Raw genomic sequence first — 21,240 nt, 5'->3', positions numbered from 1 at the left:
GAGTACCGCGGAGTCGACGGGGGAGCCTGCCTGCCGAGTGTGGACCAAGGTAAGTTTGAACTAATTCGAACTAAGGTACTTCGAACTTCAGCTACGTTATTCACGTAGCTGAAGTTGCGTACCTTAGTTCGAATTAGGGGGGGTAGTGTAGACCAAGCCACAGTCATGTGCAACCAACAATGCCAGCATACACCCGGAATGACACAGGTCTGGTCCAGTCTTTCTCACAATCACTGAATGACAAAGTGACTGTAAATACAACTTTACATAATCAAGATAAGCTGGTCTGGCATAGGTTCACAGATACTTCTGAGGTTGCAGTAGCATTACTTACTGGAGGCAAAATTTTACTCAATGTGTCAGGATCAGGGAAGAGGAGGCGGCCTCGCTCCTCTCCCACTCTCACCCCCCATCCTCTTGTGATATGATGGCATATGTTAACAGTACAAGCCAGGCACATGTATAATTGCCAATACCGAATAGGGGGATAAAAGCAGTAGGATATATACTGTGCTCAGATAAAGGTCACAGATAAAGAATCCAAATGTCCTTGCAGGAGGATAAGTGCATAGCTAAGTGGATCTGAATCCTTAAAGGCACCAATTTGCACAGAAAACTTGGATACAACTGCTTAGAAATTTCTTTTGGGCAAATTCTGCTCACAGTTATAACAATGCAGTGCAGTAAAAGTCAATGATCTTGCCCTTGAGCAGAACTGTGCCTTGAATGGCCATAGTTATATGGATTTTGATTTTACACCAACCCTATCTTTGAACAGTTCCCCAATAAAGTAAAGGGCACAGTTCTAAAACGCTGGCAGATTAAAAGGGCTCATGAATGTTATGAAAGCACAGCATACTTAGCCTACGATGAGCGATTACGACAGCTTGGCCAAGACTGAAGCTGGAGAAAGATACTATTTCACTCTAAGCCCTCACAGATGGGCTGTGAATTTGTCTTAGATTGAATGAGAAGCAGATACAGTAACTATGGTGAGCCTGTCAAAAGGTATAAGAGAGAAGGATGTGAACATGAATGTACAGTACCAGAGATAGACATGATAACATAACTAATAAAACAAACATTATGCTGCAGGAATCCAAGTTTATTAGTAATGATCTACACACAATGTGAAATGTGTCTACACTCTGGGGTTTGCTGACAGTATGCTAATAGGAAGGATACCTTGTTCGCTCTTCAGATCAGACAGCCATGAAAAGAAATGGAGCTGTTCTCTCGGATAGTGAGGCTCCTTTCAGAAACACAAGGGCATTCCCAAGCACACATCTGAATATAATCAGAATCATTTTCCGATGTTTCTTCCTTTGATTTTTAAGTTTTGCTTAATGAGTATTTATTGAGCATTTTTTTCTGACTAAAGTATTTTTTTTAGCAAAATAAGGGATTCTTTTAATGCTCTGAACTTTCTTACTGGAACTACAATATTTCAAAGTGATACAGACTCAGCTACACTTCTGCAATACTATTATACACAGATGATGCCCTCATTATCACTGGTGCAAACACACAAAGGCTATGTCTACACTTCTAGCTGGGGGAAGAAGGGGAAGAGTGTGTGATTCCCAGCTCAAGAAGATGTTCTCTGTGAGAGCTAGCACACTAAAAACAGTATTATAGCAACAGTATCAATGGCAGGGGTGAGCAGCTGCACAGGCTAGCCACGCTGAGTAGAAACCTGCTTGGATCCTGTGGGTACATGCTCAGAGCGGCTAGCCCATACTGCCATTCACTGCTGCCCATGCTACTGCTATTTTTAGTGTGTCAGCTTGATGAGAGCCAGCTCATATTTGAGCTGGGAATCACAGCCCTAGCTGCAAGTGTAGAGACAGCCCTAATGTTAATGGGATTGCATATTTGTAACTGAGGGCATCATCTGAAGACAACAGATTGCACAGGTGTCTCTGAGGGAATCATATAATCTGCAGAACCTCTATTAGTGGTGACGAGGCATCAGAGGGAAAGGGCTCATCTTGACAGTTAGATCTCAGGGTGTGTCTTCAAAAGCTGGTAGTTAGGGAAAAACAATCAAACCAAAACAGATCTTTTGACTTGCAAACTGAACACATGTGGTATAGAAATCAGTGAGACACAATGAATAGGAAGTCTTGCAATGCTACTTTACAAAGACACTTTTTAGGACATAATCATACTTTAAGGGACGGGAAAGCAGAGGTAACCTTTGGCTAATACTAGATGTGGTATTGCCTAGTCAGAAAAAAACAACAAATGACTGTACTACTATAAATTTAAAATATTATTAATTATTATTATTATTTGATCATCAAATAAGAAAGAATTTAATAAAAAAGGAAATTGCTTATATGAAAGAGAACAAGGGAATCACATCAGAATGTGGCATGCAACAGTGAATTGAAAGGCAAGTGCCAGCCATATGCAGATGACACACAGCTCTACTTATTCCTCACTACATATGATCATACCACTACCACCAAGATGGCCTAATGCTTGGACAAGATGAACTTAAGGATGAAGAACAGCTGGTTGAAGCTGAACACAAGACAGATGTGATGTTGGCAGGAAGAGGAAAATATTTTGAAGAGTTTATAACCCTGGTGTAATCTCTTTTGCATTAAGGTACACGCCAAAAAAATTGGTCAATTTAGTCTACAGTTTACGAGTCCTCTTGGATTCCTCACTCATGCTAAGATCTCACATAGCAGCATCCATGAATAATGTTTTATACCATCTCTGGTCGGCGAGGAGACTCTGTCCCATCCTGGAAGATTTGATACATTTGTCACTGCTTGGGTGGACTACAGTAATGTGTTGTACCAGGACATTCCATGCTAAGGAAACTCTAGCTATTGCAGAATGCTGCAGTCTGTCCACTCAGCAACACAGACCGCGTTGTGCATATCTTTAATCTGTCCTCCAGCTCCTGACATTGGCTCCCCATAGGATACTGAATCATGTTCAAGATCTTGGTCCTTATCTTCAAGGCTCTTTCAATGACCTAGATCCAGGATATCTAAAAGATAAAACTAAAGCTCTGGGATGAGGACTATGATCAACAACTTTGCTTCTCTTGCAAAATAGAACCTTCTACAATAAGAGTGGAGCTCATCAGTGCAGGAGAAAGTTTTCTCAAGGGCATGGAATGAACTCCTCAGGAACTAATGACTACCACAAACCTCACACCATACATCAATGATTCAGAAAAGAATTCTGCAAAAGGCTAATTTCTTTGACCTTGCCTTCTCTAATATCCACACATAACAATCTATATATTTAACACAAATGCCTACCAAAATACTCCACTGTTCACACTTCTCACATCCTCTCCACAACAGAGAAGAGATAACATATGACACATATTACTTGTGTGTAGTGCTTAATGCACTACTGGATAGTGCTGAGCTACAACTGTGATGAGTGCAATAGAACATAAGAATGGCCATGCTGGGTCAGACCAAAGGTCCATCTAGCCCGGTATCCTGTCTACCAACAGTGGCCAATGCCAGGTGCCCCAGAGGGAATGAACAGAACAGATAATCATCAAGTGATCCATCCTCTGTCGGCCATTCCCAGCTTCTGGCAGACTGTGCAAATAAACGATCTCAAATAGAATAGAACAGCATCTGACAAGTGTCCAAGTTCTTTCTTCCATAAAAACATGCAGAAGTATTTTTTAAATATTTTTGTGCACTATATTGCTTAATAGGTTAGAATTAAGGATTATGGACATGATTCAGGAAAGCATCCCTATTATCACATGCTAAAACCCAGATTAAAAGCTTAAGCATGTGCTTTATTGTTTTTCTGTTTCAGGTCCTATGACAGTAGATAGTGTATAAAACAGAAGATTTGTGATACATTTTGAATAACTGAATCCATGTGTAAAAATCAGAAAGCAGCCTAAAGTATAGTATTTGTTCATAGGGTTTTCTTCCCAACAGCTATTCAAAAACCTTACACTAGTTTTTACTATACAATGATTCAAGTGAAATAATGAAATCTTATCAGTATTAGATGGCTGTAATTTCATACAATGTAAAACTCTGTGGTATAGCAACCTCAACACCCATAACATCTGTGAGGTTGTATATTCTAACCAAATAATGATTATCTGTGCTACGAAGTCATACATTAAATTAATAGAATCAGGGCCGGCTCTAGACACCAGTGCTCCAAGCATGTGCTTGGGGCGGCACTTTCCAAGGGGCAGCACTCCGGATCCTCTTTTTTGTTTGTTTGTTTTGCTTGGGGCGCAAAAAGCCGGGAGCCAGCCCTGAGCGGAGGTGAGCTGCGGCAGTGGGGTATGCGGGGAGGGCCGCAAGAAGTAACCTGGGAACTGCCCCCCACCGCCACAGCTCACCTCCGCTCCGCCTGCTCCCCTGAGCGCACCGCCGCAGCTCCGCTTCCCCTTCCTCCCTCCCTCCCTCCCAGGCTTGCCGTGTGAATCAGCTGCCGCTCCACTTCTCCCCTGTGGGAGGGAGAGGTAGGAGGGGAAATGCGGCGCGCCCAGGGGAGGAGGCGGGGCTGGGGATTTGGGGAATGGGGTGGGGAAGGGGCGGAGTTGGGGCAGGGCCGGGGCGGCGGGGGGGGGCCCGGGAAAAGTTTGTTTGCTTGAGGCGGCAAAAAACTTGGAGCTGGCCCTGAATAGAATCTTCATAATGTCACCTTTTGTAGAATTCTTTTCTGAATCATTTATGTATGGTGGGAGGTTTGCTCTCTTTAAATGGAGTTCTTCAAGGTGATATTATAGCTTAGAATGTGCATAGTCTTGTGGTGTAGGAGTACTGGCAAAAAGCCTTCTCATACACTGCTGTATCAGTATGCCGAGCCAGGCACAATGGCAGACATCATGTGAAGAACCTGTTCCCCCATCACTTGATTTGTTCAGAGAGCAGCAGTTCTTCCAAGAAAGGCACAGCAAGCTATGCTTGTCCACTATATCTCCTGGAGCTCCCATTGCTACTCCACACCTTCACACCCAATCACTATCAATGGCTATCAAAGCTCCAGTTAAATCCGACAAACCCTACTGAAAAAAATAAAATCGCACATATGTATCTTGTTCATCTAAGGCTAAGCGCTGGAATTCTACAACCCCTGGAACTCAGCTTCAAATCCCGGCAGGATCAGACCTCCATTCTTGAGGCAGATGAAGTGACTACTATGCATTTTATTCCAGAGGGAAAAAAATCAGATGAGACATTAAAAATTAACTGCTTTGTGATGACATTAAATTTCCCATGATACTTTTCATAAAAGTAGCAGTTAAGTGTAATGTCCTTGGCCAAATTTCCTTAGCCCACTGTGGTGCGTTATGCTGTGTGCCTGTTGAATGTTGCCTTTCTACCCCTAAAGGGGAATTCATCTATCTGGAGCTATACAGACAGAGTTAGTGAAATGTTTTGCATTACCATGAGATAAAAGCTGTTTACTAAGATACACTTAAAGAGCTCAGCTGTGCCCATTTTTGAATGGATAAACAAACAGGGGAAGGAGAAGTGTCAAAGTACCTTCCGCCTCTCATATTTGCACAAAGGATGGACACAGCCACAATGCTTGTACACAGGGAATGCATGTGTAGCACTGCTGCTGGCACTAGACTCACAAATGGGGTGGGAAAAACATCAGAACACAGGTCATCTGAGCTGCCCCTGCTTGGAATGAGAGAGTAGACTATTGACTGCTCTCCCTTTGCATGCCTGAAGGCAGCGTGCCAACCTTAGATGCAATATCTCCAGGAGTTCTTATTGACTGGCATGCCTCTGCATTGCCCTGTTCCACAAACACCACTTACTTCATAACAGTTACAAGTATCTAATAGGTATGCCATTCCAAACATTGAAACTATCTCTAATTAATAAGGTGGATGTGGCTGTTGAAGACTTAAGCCTTTAAAATAGCCAAAGATCAAACAAACAAAAACTTAATTAATGCCTTGCACAGCTTTCACAAAGATAGCTAGTACTGCATCAATTATAGTCAACACTATTATGAAAACGTGGGTGTGGAAGTGAACAAGAATACAACTGAATTATGTTTTTAAATGAGATGTGTTTCAGCTCAAAGTACTAAAGAGTAAAGGTTTGCCTATGATGTTACTTTGTACCTCCTTTCAATCTTGAATTCTTACTGTAACAAGATTTTAATCATACAAAAGTGGTAAACTATGTGCAATTAAATGTGAAACTGACTCTTTAAGAAATAGATGAAGAAAAATAGTGCTGAAGCCAACCATTTACAATCTCACTTTATCCAAAACTATTGTTGTTTAGAGATTCTTAGATTTCCTTTTGAAAACAGAATAAATAAATACACAGTTCACAGTAGCAACTACTAGTTTCAATGCCATGAATGCTTATGGATTTTGAAATTTTGATTTTTTAACCATTTTTCTAGGTATGACTAATTTATAGCATTATTTGATATGAACATAAATATTAGAAACTCACAAATGGCATCATTGGAAAGATTTATTTGAAATATTTATGTATTTTATGTTTTAAATTCAAAAGCCCTACCACACTAAACACTCTTAAAAATATCTAATCAAGTCCAATTTTTCTAAGGTTCAAAGTCAAACTTCAGGCAAAAAAGATGGCTTCAACAACATGAGCTGTGTACATGATTAATATTTTGAAAGGAATTATATTGGTTTTATACATTAAAGATGTACATCAGTTACAAAATATAATCATTTATAATATTAAGCTTATAACACAACAGAAATGGGGACTCACTGATTTTTCTACATTACCATTTTTATGCTCATTAGTGTATGAAAAAAATGGAATATTTTCATTCCTTTAGTTTTAAGCCCTGAGGTCAAATGCCTCCCCCCCGCCCCACACACACACCCACCGTCTCCCAACTCCCCAAAATAAAAACTATCACTTTAATCTCAGCCAGCAGGGAACTTTCTGAATCTGATATATAAGAAACACATATCCTGATGTTTTGAGTTCCTTGGATTGGAAGAACTAGCAGAAGTTCAAAGCTGTATCATTATTTATGCCTCAAGTATCTTAGACCTAAAAGGACAGAACAAGTGTAAACCAATGTCAAATTGAGTTTGCATTCTTTGGCAAATACTCTGCTCACAGTCCTCCAGCTTCTCTCACTGAAGGACAGAGAAGCCACACTGTTCCATAGAAGTGTAGTTAGTTGATATATGATTTTTTTAAAGCAATGCCTCAGAGGGATATATAGCCAGAGGAGGTGGTTTTAAGATCTAATCATCAGATCTGAAATATCTATGCTTCTTGGAAGCACAGGCTTAAATCCTGCCAGGTTCAACTCATCCTTTCATCTTTCTGAGGTAGATTAAATTCTGTGTAGCTTATTATGCAGTGGTCTTTCATAAAAATTTAAAAAAACCAAAGCCCTCTGTACGCTACATGATATTAAACATGAAATGTCATGTTTCCTAAGAATAAGTCCTCATGTCCCGAGATCATTTGATCTGAATTGCACATCCCACATAACAGCTCAACAGAGCTTGTTTTATTTATTTAATGTATTTAACCTTTCACGACAGGCCAGCCTCTCTCTTTGCTAGGAGTAACCTGCTGTGCAACCAACATCTGTGCAGAATTCAAGACAAAAAAGGAGGCAGGTATTTTCTCCGGCTTTTTTAAGTCACCCAAAGCCATTATTCTAAACTATTAACATTTCAAGAAAGATCATTTTTAAAAGCAAAATCCCCTCCTCGTTATGGACCCCCTCTTGCAAACCCTTATTCATGCCATCAAAGTCCAAAGGATGGGCACACAGTGACCAAAACATCAAGTTTCTTGTATATTGTATAAAACCGGAGATAAAATGTCAAAATTATATCATTTCCTTTCAAAAAAATAATTAAAAATTCCATCTTTTCACCGGAGCTTTTAATTTACGCGTGACCTCGAAAGGAAGTCAGTCTATAGCCATACCTGGGAAAAGATTTCAAAATGGAGGAGCAAAATGTGTGTTTATGTACCATCATGACCCTGGCTGAAGTGTTTGCAGTGGGGATTGAACTTGAGACCTCTGGTTCTAAAAAATATGAGCCTCCTCTTCATGAGCTGAAAGATTCATCTCTTTTAGCCAAGGATGTAGCTGGCTCAAGCAGCTCTACATGTGGCCTGGCTACCACTGGAAAGGGTGACAGAGCAATGCACGTGGTATGATTACATTTATATATTTAATTCTTTTAAACTTATTGGTTGAAAAATTATAGCACAAGACATATTAGATACTTCTACAATGCAGAAACATACAGTGCACAGATCAGGATACATGCTCTTGATATGTACTTTACAGGAAGGAATAAATCTGAACAACCACATTCCTCCATAATGCATATTGAAGCCTATTTACTAAAATTTGATAAATAATACATATATGCTTGTAAAACCTCTTTGTCTCTCTTTAAAACAATCTTTTCACTCTCCTCTTTGTTACTGCATATAGTTTGTGTATCTCCTGTCCAGAAATAGAATAATCATCTATTCGCTGTAGAGAGAGGAGTAACAGTATAATGTGTTATGGCCAATATGCAGCTTGATGGTCCCCAGCACATTACAAGAAAAATTTAACAGAAAACTACATCTCTGGTTTGTTTCCCCAGTGACATATAGTTCAGCTAGTTCTTTTAAATTATACCTTGTGTTCACTGAAAGTTTCAAAGAAGTACTTATTATACTTATGAAAACTATCTAGGTTACCACAAATTGAAGATCTGGCTAAATATTCATCAAGAAGAGAGACAGAAGTTCTGTTTAAAACACAAAAAAATCACCACAAGCTGTATATCAAGACTTGGATGTTCAGGTCTCCTTTTCACAAGTCAATGGAGCTATTCTGGTAAACATCAGATGAGGATCAGGCTAATAGGTTTTAATTAGACCAGATGAATCTTCAGGTGTTTGAGAATTTCATGCAGACCACATGGGTGTTAAATCAACCTTCAGTCTCTCTAAGAACAGTTAGTGTAGGGAGGTTGTCTGGAGCCTACCTGAAAACCAACAAGTGTTCTCTTGCACAGTGTGTGTTGCTTGCAGGACCGCAGTCTGACAGTCACACAGGAAAGGCCTAACAACTATGCAGGAGAAGTGAGTTTAAGAGGCTTTCGGCATCCCACTTATAGCAGCACAGACCTCTAGATTCAGAGAAAAAATACCTGAAGCAGATGCTAAAAAACAGCCTCAGAGACAAACTAAACTAAATCTACAAAACACTTTGTCAGATTTCAAATTCTGAATTTAAGCTGAGAGCAGCTAGGTCATTGCTTCAGATTCCTTGTCACCATGCTACAGTAATTGTTATTCTTTGTCTTATAGCTTTAATAGTGATCTTTCCAGACAGCCTCTGGGGAGCCCTTGAATACCTTGCCTTAGGCATCCCTCAGGCTTTAGTTTGACACTGCAAATTTTATTTTAGAACTTGGTCCTCAGGAACATTTCAAATGTTTTATATAAAATAAAATGGGAATTATTATGTCCTGTGAGTAAAAAGAAATGATGCTTAAAACATTTTAGAGCTAGAGATCATTTTAAACCTAGGTAAAGTGTCAGGTCATAATGCTGTTTTTTGCCCCCTCTCAGCTGGTACCAAGTTTATTCTAGGAGATGTGCTGCCATTGACAGAGGAGATATCTTCACTGACCTCCCACCCTTGTCACCAGACATTTGTCTCCTCGGTCCATGGAGAGGATTATTTCAGTTTTCAGAATGAAGAGATGTAAATAGCGGTGTCCCCCAGGGACCTGTACTGGGACCAGTGCTGTCCAATGTATTCATACATGATTTGGGAAAAGGGGTAAACAGTGAGGTGGCAAAATTTGCAGACAATACAAAATTACTCAAGATAGCTAAATCCAAAGCAGACTGAGAAGAGTTACAAAGGGATCTCACAAAACTGAGTGACTGGGCAACAAAACGGCAGATGAAATTCAGTATTGATAAATGCAAAGTATTGTACATTGAAAAACATAATCCCAACTACATGTACAAAATGATGGGGTCAAAATTAGCTGTTACCACTCAGAAACAGATCTTGGAGTCATTGTCGATAGTTCTCTGAAAATATCTGCTCACTGTGCAGCAGCAGTCAAAAAGCTAACAGAATGTTTGGAAACATGAGGAAAGGGATAGATTATAAGACAGAAAATAGCATATTGCCTCTATATAAATCCACAGTACACCCACACCTTGAATACCACCTGCAGTTCTGGTCACTCCATCTCAAAAAAGCTATTTTAGAACTGGAAAAGATACAAAGAAGAGCAACAAAAATGATTAGGGATATGGAACATCTTCCATATGAGGAGCAATGGAAAAGACTGGGACTTCTCAGCTTGGAAAAGAAACAACTAAGGGGGATATGATAGAGGTCTATAAAATCATGAATGGTGTGGAGAAAGTGAATAACGAAGTGTTTATTTATTCCTTCACATAACATGAGAACCAGGAGCCATCCAATGAAATTAACAAGAAGCAGGTTTAAAGCAAGCAAAAGGAAATACTTCTTCACACAATACCCTCAATCTGTAGAACTTTAGCCAGATGATGTTGTGAAGGCCAAAAGTAAACTGGGGACTCAAAATAGAATTATATAAGTTCCTGGAGAATAGGTCCATCAGTAGCTTTGATTTCTAAACCTTCAAAAGTTTCTTGGTGACTATTTTATTATGCTTCGGTTTACTTCCCAACCAACGTATCAATGTCAAGTCTCCCACCATTGAAAGTTTAAAAAAAAAAATCCTGAAGCTAGTTCCAAAGCATTTTGAAATTATTGTTGTTAACTTGATGGAGAGGCTGAGTGAAATGAAACAAACCTAGAAAACTGTTAGTTTTACATGTCCGTGCATGAATCATCTCTCTCCTTTCTTTGGTATCAATCTTTTAACATAGTTTTCTCTATCAACTGTATAAAATGGCACTGCAGTCATGGTACAAGTCAGAGGGAAGGAATTTGTTCCATAGAGATAATTATACCACTATTAATAGCTAATGCTTCACAAACCACAAACCAGTGTTAAATGTCAAGGCACCGAAGACAAAACTGATTACAGGTGAAAGCAAATGTATTGGCCAAACTCTTCTCTTGCTCAAGTGACATCAGTGGATTTGGAGGAACATATATCAGGACCAAATTTGCCCCATTTAATCTGTTCTGAAACTATTAATTTCACCTATTCACTATTCTCATTTAAGTAATTTGTTGCTCAGAAAGTAACTCTGTGCTACATCAGAAAAGCGGAATTCAAATTGTTTTGAACATTGAAATAATCTTCTCTAACTTTTTTCAGTCTTATGCAAATAATTTTCTTAACACAGCATTCACAGTAATTCTGGGTCTGATCCTGAGAAGTGCTGATTTACCTGCATCTCCCACTGAAGCCAATGGAGTATAAGGGGGCTCAGCGTCTCCCAGGATCATCCCTGAGAACCCGATACAGAAGAATTAACTTTATAATATGTGCCCAGTGAAATGAACACTAGATATGTCCTACCAGTTTGACAGCAAACCATTGATAACTACTTTTTACCTATCACATCATTTACAAAGCTAAAATACTTTGAAAGAAGGAAACAAATCAACTTTTGAATAGTTAAGGTCACCATCTCATTTATGCTTCCCTCTAAGTATGTCTACACTGCAGCTGGGAGCATGCTTCCTAGCTTTGGGTAGATAGACGCAAGCTTGCTGTACTTGAGCTAGAGCACTAAAAATATCACTTTAGCCAGGGTAGCATGGACAGTGGCCCAGTCTAGCTGCCCAAGTAGGTAACCAAGATTACGCTGCTATTTTTAGTTTGCTAGTTCGAGCAGCGCTAGTGTGGGTACTCTGTGCAAGCTGGGAATCATACCTCCCATCTCAAATGTAGACATAGCCTAAGAGTGATGTCATCTCTCGGCCTCACCACAATCCAGGTTTACTTGTCCACCTCCTTCCCCAGAAAGGTGGTGTTCTGATTCACATCTGTATCTATGAAAACCACCGGGATCCTCTACTACAAAACCAACCCATTCCATCAACAAACCCTAGCTTCCCCTAACTGTTATCCTCTTTTAGAGAATAAGCATGATGACCTGCCTGCCTACCCACTCTGGGGGTTTCTGGCAGGGCTAAAAGATGTTTTGAAGGGGGAGCAAGGGGCAGGCCTATTTCCCTCTTTGGCACTATCACAAGGAATCATCACCCCTCTATTACCTCTTCCCAAGTTACATCTTCTCCCCCTGGAAGTTTGACTTGCCCTTACCTCCTTTCCTTCTCTAGAGATTATTTTCCTTCCACCCTTTCCCCACTATTTCTGGTCTCCTTCTAGTGCCTTATCACTCTGACTCCCACCCAGAATTTCCCTTTCTCTTTTCAATCCCATATTTTCGATTCTCTCTCCTCCTTGTTTTCCTCCATTTTCTCTCTGACTCTTCCCTTCCCCACCCTCATCCCAACCCCCCAAATCTCTCTAATTTGCTCTGCCCCTTCCTCCCACCTGTCTGTCTGGTTATGCAAAACTATTCTCCTTTCCCGTCAGATTACAATTTACAGGACAAACCAATTCTCCAAAATAATAGGGGAATTACAAAATGGAAGCAATTTGGAATCAATACAATGGCCACTCCCTATCCATAATAGTAACCAACACATAGGAATGTTAAAAAGGTGTCTTGTTTTTTTTTTCCATACTAAGAAATATTCTTTAGATGTACAAATGTGTCAAAGTGTTTGGTGTCAGTTAGACCTGTTAATGACCATGTGAAGTAAAACATTGTGTGCATTCCAAATAGCGAATGTATTTCAGTGTGGGGGGTCTAAGAGCCAAAGTGATTTAATTTACATAATGCTAACAAGCTGTGATACCATTGCTTGTTGGCATTAACACTAGTATTGGCCTTAACACCTGCATTTATAATGAAATTATATAGCAGTGTGAGAGGAAAATGTGGCTGTGTTAGCCTGTGTTAGATTTTGATAGTGCTGAATATTGTGTTGCAGAGGTTTTTCCTTACAGGGAAATGGATTAACTAATTACACTGCTCTAGAGCCAAAATGCTTCTGAAATAAATGTAGTCAAACTTTACTAATTCTGGGTCACTGAGAACGAAAATGATGCTTAAAATTGTTAATTGGCTCTAGTTTTCAAGATATGCTATTGGGTCAGTATATACGACCCTTGACTTGGGAATGGCGTAGGATAAGTGAGTTATAAAGGGAAGGGATCTCAATTTAAACCAGAAATGACTAAAATACATCTTTGACTGGATCTATGAATAAATCTATGACTGGGTTTGGACAGTACTTGCTTTTTAGGCAAAACAATGAATGATGCAATCTGAAACTGGTATTGCGTCATACATGATATGAATTGCATCATGTTATTCCTAGAAGTCATGGATGATGCAATCATAATGAAGCTTACATCACTCTGCTGAACAAATTGCCCTATATCAGCTCTAGAAATAATACGGTGTTGTGCTCTCTTATTTGTCAGTGTTTGATTTTTGCAAAGGGACACATTTCTGTTTCGCCAAAGTGAGCAGAGATGATTCGTACTTGTGTGAAGAGTGCAGATAACTTCTGCTATGTTTGTGGTGAAGTGACTTTTGCATCACAAAAGTGCAGTATAACCACTATGGTTAAGAAAGCCTATCACCTTTATTTTGGCTGCAAAATTGGAGATCAGGACAAGAGGTGGGCCCCACACATATGCTGCAACACTTGTGCAACAAATCTTCGCCAGTGGTTGAACAGGAAAAGGAAATCTATGCCTTTTGCAGTGCCAATGATTTGGAGAGAGCCAACAGATCATACCAGCAATTGTTAATACTTCTCCATGGTGCCTCCAGTTGGGAAAGGTGTGTCAAAGAAGAAAAAGTGGACTGTGCATTATCCGAACATTCCATCAGTTATACGTCCAGTACCCCATGGAGAAGGACTGCCGGTTCCTGATGCACCAGAATCATTCTCACTTGAGTCAGACGAGGAAGAGGAAGAGGATGAAACTTCTGGTCCTGAACCATCAATGTCACAGGACCCACATTTTCTCCCATTCTCCTCCTCTGAACCACACCTCATAACACAAGGTGAACTGAATGACCTTGTCAGGGATTTGGAACTACCCAAGAGTAAGGCAGAGCTGTTGGGCTCCAGACTCCAGCAGTGGAATCTCCTGGCAGGTGATGTTAGGGTTTCCATGTTCCGTGACCGTCAAAGGGATCTTGTCCCATTCTTCTTCATGGAAGGTGATCTTGTAGCCTGCAACAACATTGATGGTGTGATGGCAGCCCTCAACATTGTTCACGATCCAGATGAGTGGAGACTGTTCATTGATTCATCGAAGATGAGTCTTAAAGCTGTTTTACTGTATAATGGCAATGTTTTGCCATCAATTCCAGTTGGTCATGCAGTCCATATGAAGGAAACTTATGACAACATGAAACAACTTTTGAGGTGCATAAACTATGACCAACATCAGTGGCAGCTTTGTGGCGATTTGAAGGTTGTTGCTCTCTTGCTTGGTCTGCAGACTGGATACACAAAGTACTGCTGTTTTCTCTGCGAATGGGATAGTCGTGCAAGAGATTCCCACTACATCAAGAAAGATTGGCCACTCTGACAGTCATTGGAGCCTGGGAGGAAAAGTGTTCAGCATCCACCACTTGTTGAATCAAGGAAGATTTTGTTACCACCCTTACACATCAAGCTGGGTCTGATGAAGAACTTTGTCAAGGCCACTGACAAAACACAAGCAGCTTTCAAGTACTTTCATGGAAAATTTCCAAGGTTAAGTGAAGCTAAGATAAAGGAAGGTGTCTTCGTTGGTCCTCAGATTCGTGAACTTCTTCGAGATGATGCATTTGACCATGCACTGCGTGGCAAGGAAAAGACGGCATGGAAAGCCTTCCAGTTAGTGGCAATCAATTTTCTCAGAAACAACAAGGCAGACAACTACAGGTTGTTGGTGGAAAACCTCCTCCAGGCATACAAAAGCCTTGGTTGCAACATGTCACTAAAGATACATTTTTTGCACTCTCATCTAGATTTTTTCCACTGAACTGCGGAGCAGTGAGCGACGAGCACGGCGAGCGATTTCACCAGGACATTGCAACAATGGAGAAATGCTATCAGGGCAAATGGAGCCCATCAGTGCTTGCAGACTATTGCTGGACAGTGACAAGAGATACTCCATTTAATGAATACAAGAGACAAACCAAGAAGCGCCGAGTAGACACTGAATAGGACTAAACTATGTACATAATACTTTTTTGCCTTTTGTTTCATAATAAATTTTATTTATATAACCCTTTTGCTGATTTTTAAAGTGTTACATAAACAGAACAGGTGAAATATTATCATGTAAAGCAACCATAAACACATGAAAAGATCTAGGTTTACAATTTATGATTAAAACTCTACTATCTACACAATATACATAGACATAAATTGTAAAAACTTAAATATCTTAGAAACAGTAGCCAATCAGTTGTTTTAATTGTCATATTTGAATTCAGCACATCAAAATACATAATAAATAGCACATTTTATCTCTGAAGCAGACGACTTCTCAAAAATTGTAGACCAGTGTTATTCATTGAAACAAACACAATAGTACTCTTCAGACCAAACCAAAAGCTTTTTTAAAACATAAAAGGGGATTAATTTGGGGTTAGTGGCTGATTTAGCTGACTCTGGAGTGGGAATAGGTCCCCGACATGGGATTGTCCAGCTTCTATTGTAAAAGCTGTTTCAGCTTCTGTGAGCTTTTCACATGCTTAGATTATCTCCAAACATAGCCATATTGCAATGCTGTGAATATTACATAAGGCTTGGTATTATAAATTGATTACCTTCCATGCCATGAAGAATGAAAACCTTTTGGGGTTTATTCTGTCACAGCCTCTTGCAGTAGGGAAGAAAAGATGTGGGGAGGAGACTTTTTAAAATTTTGTTACATCTTACCGAGGAGTACCAAAATTCTCTCACTACAAAATCCAATACCCTCTTCCAGAAATGTATTAAGATACCTTCCTAGGTTCTTACTACTCTTTCAAGCCTCTGCATCAGAAAGCAGAGTGGAATTCCCTTAAGTGAGGGAGATACGTGTAGTGATTAAAACAGGGAGCTGGAAGTCACCTCTATCATTCATCTCATGAACATCAGCAGCTTATTTAACTGAAATTATGTCTGCACAGGAGCTGGGAGGTGTGATTCCCAGTGTGGGCAGATATACAGGCCCTAGCTCTGTTCGAGCTAGCGTGCTAAAAATAGCAGCATGGCTTTGGCAACATGGGCAGCAGCCAGGGCCAGCTCCAGCTTTTCTGACGCCCCAAGCAGCAGCAGCAAAAAAAAAAGAAGACGACGAGCGGCGGCACTTCGGCGGCAGCTAAATCACGCTGCTTCTTTGGCGGCAGCGGGTCCTCCCTCTCTTCCTCTTCAGCGGCAATTCGGCAGCAACTCAAAGAGGAAGGGCGGGAATGAGGGACCCGCCGCCAAGACCCGGACGTGCCGCCCTGATACCGGACGGAGTGCCGCCCCTTTGAATTGGCCTACGCTTCCTACGCTGGTGTCTGGAGCCAGCCCTGGCAGCAGCTTGGGCTACATTACCTGAGTACAATCCAGCCCAACTCAGGAGTCTAGCACGAGCCATTACTCGTGATGTTGCAGCCACATTGTTATTTTTAGTGCATCTGTCCTGCACAACAACCTCTCGGCTGTTTTGCAGACATACCCTATATCTCTTTTTGCCTTCGTTTTACCATCTGTAAAATGAGGACAGCAATGCTTACTCCAGGTTTTTAATGAGATTCCTGGATGAGACTTATTAGTGTACTTTGCGCAAGTATAACTTTACCCTGAAAGGAGCAATAAGTGAATTTTGGAATAGCTGGAATGAGAGAGTAAGGAGCTCTCAACCCAAAAAGAAAAAAAGAGAAAAAAAAGCCCGTCCTTCTGTCCTTTTGAGATTATGTATTGGCATGGTCAAAAATCCCAGTCCCATAAACCAGAATATTTCTGATGGGGAAAGACAGGGCAATGGGCAGTCTTCTCTGATACAAGAGTATTAATTTTATTTAAGGCTTTAAATAATATTAAGAATAAGACAATAAGAAATGGAGAATGCCAGGCAAATTGAGCTGTAACAATGCACTGAATAAAAAGAGCCAGAATACTAAATAGGAACGTGTTTAAGAAAGGAGCTTTAATGCAACGAACATATTTTTGATTATATGCAAAATGAAAGATAAAAGATTAAATAGAGAGCAAAATGCTTCCAATTAATAAAAATAATGTAGTGTTAGAACTTAAATAAAGTGTTTTCCCCAGGGAGGGAGGCTCTCTGGACTATTTTATTTAACTTAAGACAATTAAAATGATAAAGGAAATGGTATTGTAACCCCCAGGGGAAACCTATTTTATTTATAAGGTACTTCCTTTGAAGTAGTTATGGAAATTATGCTGTTCCTGCAGCCTATATCTCAAATACCACATTCTCCTGTGAAGTGGTCAGTCCTCACAGGTTAAGCAGGATTAGTACATGAATTCAAAACTTCCAAAAGGGCTACAGGAAGTTGAAATTATAATTCAAAGAGGCAGTATTCTTTCCACATACTGAAACTATGCAACTGAATAGAACAGGGTTTACTGTGTTGCTAAAACTGCTGTTTTTCCGATTTAATGGAATACCTATTAGTTCCAATCATTTAAGATTCCATGATACACACTGAGTAAGAATGAGGATATTAAAACATTGCTCTGGGAAAATTCCAGTTAAGGGTAATGTGTTCTGCCTACTTCAATTCAAATGTATCAGCATTTTCATAATCTACCTAAACAGATGATGCTGGCCACAAATCTCTTTAGAATACCAATGTATGGATACCACAAAAAGTATATTTGTCTCAAGATGCTCCATAATACTTACAGTTACTACTTTGTGTTCTTTTACCTCAAAATGTAAGTAATCTAAATTAGTTTCTTATGAAGTCATATCCCTGCTTTCTGAACACCTCACACTAATGATAGCTTCTGCCTGAACCAAATGAAATAACCAAAGATGGATACAAACCCAAAGGAAATTAATTTCAAGTCAAGCATCATCTTTATCAAGCACAGTAGTTTCCTAAACATCCCAGATGGGTCACTATCCTTATACTCCAGTCCAGACATGCAAACATAATGGTTCCAGTTCTGATGTTCCTACTCAAATGAAGCCAAATAGGAGTTTTGTCCAAGTAAGGACTAAACAAAAAAAAGCAATTAAGATCTATAGGATCTGGCCCAACAAACAGCTACTTTCACCGCAACAAATAACAGTGTAATCTCATAATAATCATATATACAAATTACATAATAATATAAATTGGATAATTCTTCCTTAACACTGTAAACTCATATGGCCTAACTTATTATTAACATGCCATAAAACGTATTAGTTGTTGATGAGCAAAACTACCAGGAGAAAAAATAAAAAGTATGTTGCCTCACTGACTTTTAGAATTCTCAGTAGATGCATTTTAAATGTATTTGAAAAAGAAAAGAGAAGATTTTTTGCTTATATGGAACAAAATTAATTGTACAAATAAATATTAAAAGTATTAAAATACTTTAAAAAAAATAACATGAACATGTTATCAACTTTCTAAAGATATAGCTTAGCTCTGGTCCTTCTCTGTGCAGCCCCTTCATAGCTCAGGGATTCATAAGAATGACATCACTTTTGTTATTCTTCCTCTTACTCATTTGTAATAGAAATTGATATTATGTACAATAAACCTTAACAGATCCATCCAAAGCTCCTAAAGTATAGACAGTATTTGTGATAAGGCAGAATGAAAATGTCTTAATAATCATTACATCTAAACTTGAAGAGAGAATTTGAGATTCAGACATACCAAATGGTATAACTAATGAAACTGTGTGTGTCAAATGATTCTGTTTATCTTGCTTTTTACTTAATGCAATGAGTGCTGGTGAGCTGACAAATTCTGTCTGATGTGCTGCACTTTTGTAAGGAGTACAACACATTATTTTATTATTTCCTTATACATGTAATCCAATTAAAAGCAATACATTTTCCATTATTTTGCACTAATAGTATCTGCTTTTTATCTAATTTACAGTCAGAAGAATTACTACTTGCTTCTGGCTTTCTGAAAGATTTGTTGATTTATACATCTCTACTAACTGGACAACATGGTTTCATGCCTTAGCCCTTTAAATTTTGCTTTGATTTTGGTTTTTCTACTGTCTTCATAATGACCTGCCAGAAAGAGGGAGAGATGCGAGTTGCATGAAACTAACAGAAATGTGCTATATAAGTTCAGCTGTAGCTTGCATCTATAACATTCTCTTTACACTGAAAATATTCACAGTTCAGAACAAATTCAGTCACAGTTTTCTGAATCTAGGCAGCATTTTTTTTAGACCACACACATGGGTGAAAGTGATGTCACTGAAACCCAGAGGAAAGGGAGATTTGTTCTTTTTCAAATTCCCTGCATGCCCACCTTCCTCTGAGATCACTGTCCTGCCCAGCTATTATTAAGGTCAATGAAAGGCTTGTGGATATCATCAAGAGACAATCTGAGCTTCGCCTCACTCACTCACAAGGAAAGCCAGCCCCTTTATGATTGGGGGCAAATGGTCTTGCCATCAAAAGAAAAAATTTAAATTTAATTACATTAATAAAATTAATAAATTTAAGTGTAATTTAAAAAGGATATCAACACAGAACAACTAATGTTGATCAGTGAATAGATTAAAAGAAAGATAAAGGAATGTATGTATGTATGTAAACACACAAAATATAGTTGCCACTGCTGTTGAAACTTTACATATAAGAAAAAATCTCACTAGTGCTGACAAATAGATTGATATAATTTTGAGCAGCTAGCAGCCCAAAACAATTGTAATGTAGGGATGCCAGCTGTGCTACTGTATGCAAGATACCATGCCCTAATTTCAAGATGTGGAAGCAAGGGGTAAGCCCTGCTTCAGGATTCATTTCAGCAGCTTATTGCTAGTGTTGAAACCACAAGATTTAGCTGATGTGCCATCAACATGCTTTCATGCTACAGCTTGGTCAGATGCTTTCTCCAAACTGAATGCAGTGGCTAGAATCTTACACATTTCACAAAATAGTCATAGTATATTATCAGTGCTGTAGTTCTCAATGCAGGTATGTGAGGGAGGAACCTTTTTACATGTAAAAAAAGGGTGTGTATTTGCATACAAGCTTTTAAGACACTGCTATATTTGTCACATAGCACAATTCCACAATATCAGCATTATCAAGGGGAAGTTTTACAGAAAGCCCTGGCGAATAACAGAAAGAATACCAAAAACATAGATGTGAACTCTGCAATTCAGGTTTACCTTAATAGCCAGAGGAGTTTATTTAAATATTCCTGCTACTGATGCAAAAAGAAAGACATCTTGGGGCAAAAAAGCAAACACAGTATGCTAAGATATACTGTTCCAATTTATTCAGGACAACCCAGTCCTTTGTCCATCTATATTCGCAACACTAGGAGTTGACTTGCTGAAGGTATACCAGATTAAGGCTCCCAGCTGGGAAGTGTAACTGCATGGGGAAATCCTTGCATCCAGTTCATTTCAGTATCAAGGCCTGAATCTCCTATATTTCCAACCTCACTCTACTTCTGACCTAAACAATCAAATCAACTCTGCTGCGGGGAAGTCCTGTAGGTGAACTATGGAGCTAAACTTAACCTGATTCGGCGGGTAGAGATCGATCTTCTGGGATCGAGTTATCGCGTCTCATCTGGATGCGATAAATCGATCCCAGAAGTGCTCCCCCATCGACTGCGGAACTCCTGCTCGCCGAGAGGAGGAAGTGCTGTTGACGGGGGAGCTTGCCTGCGCCACGTGAACCCGCAGTAAGTAAACTTAGTTCGATCTAGGAAACGTCGACTTCAGCTACGCTATTCTTGTAGCTGAAGTTGCGTTTCCTACATCGATCCCCCGCCCCAGTGTGGACCAAGCATTCGATTTGATTGAATTTAGAGGCAGCATTATAAATTAGCCCTGTAAAGTACTCTAGCAAGGCTTACACAAAAGTTCAAAATTAATTAGTAGAATGCAATGGAGGAATTTTCTACAATAAACTTCCCCCCACTTATCAACATTACCATTGTACTTTGCTCTTCTCAGAGAAGATCTGGCAGGAGGCCCAGAGGGACATGCAAGTATGTATTCAAGATGACATCCATAATACTATGTGGTAAGGCAGCCTGTCTC

At 39.6% G+C, this 21,240-nt stretch overlaps 1 protein-coding gene across 2 annotated transcripts in view; it reads right to left on the bottom strand.

The window, feature by feature from the left end:
- Positions 1–21,240, bottom strand: part of CHRM3 (cholinergic receptor muscarinic 3) — a 486,843-nt gene that overhangs the window by 170,903 nt on the left and 294,700 nt on the right. The window lies entirely within an intron of this gene.

This window comes from Chrysemys picta, chromosome 3 (genome assembly GCF_011386835.1).
Source record: "Chrysemys picta bellii isolate R12L10 chromosome 3, ASM1138683v2, whole genome shotgun sequence".
In the NCBI taxonomy this organism is placed as follows: domain Eukaryota; kingdom Metazoa; phylum Chordata; order Testudines; family Emydidae; genus Chrysemys; species Chrysemys picta.
The sequence above is the reverse complement of the archived record's forward strand: the minus strand, read 5'-3'. Positions and strand labels throughout refer to the sequence as shown.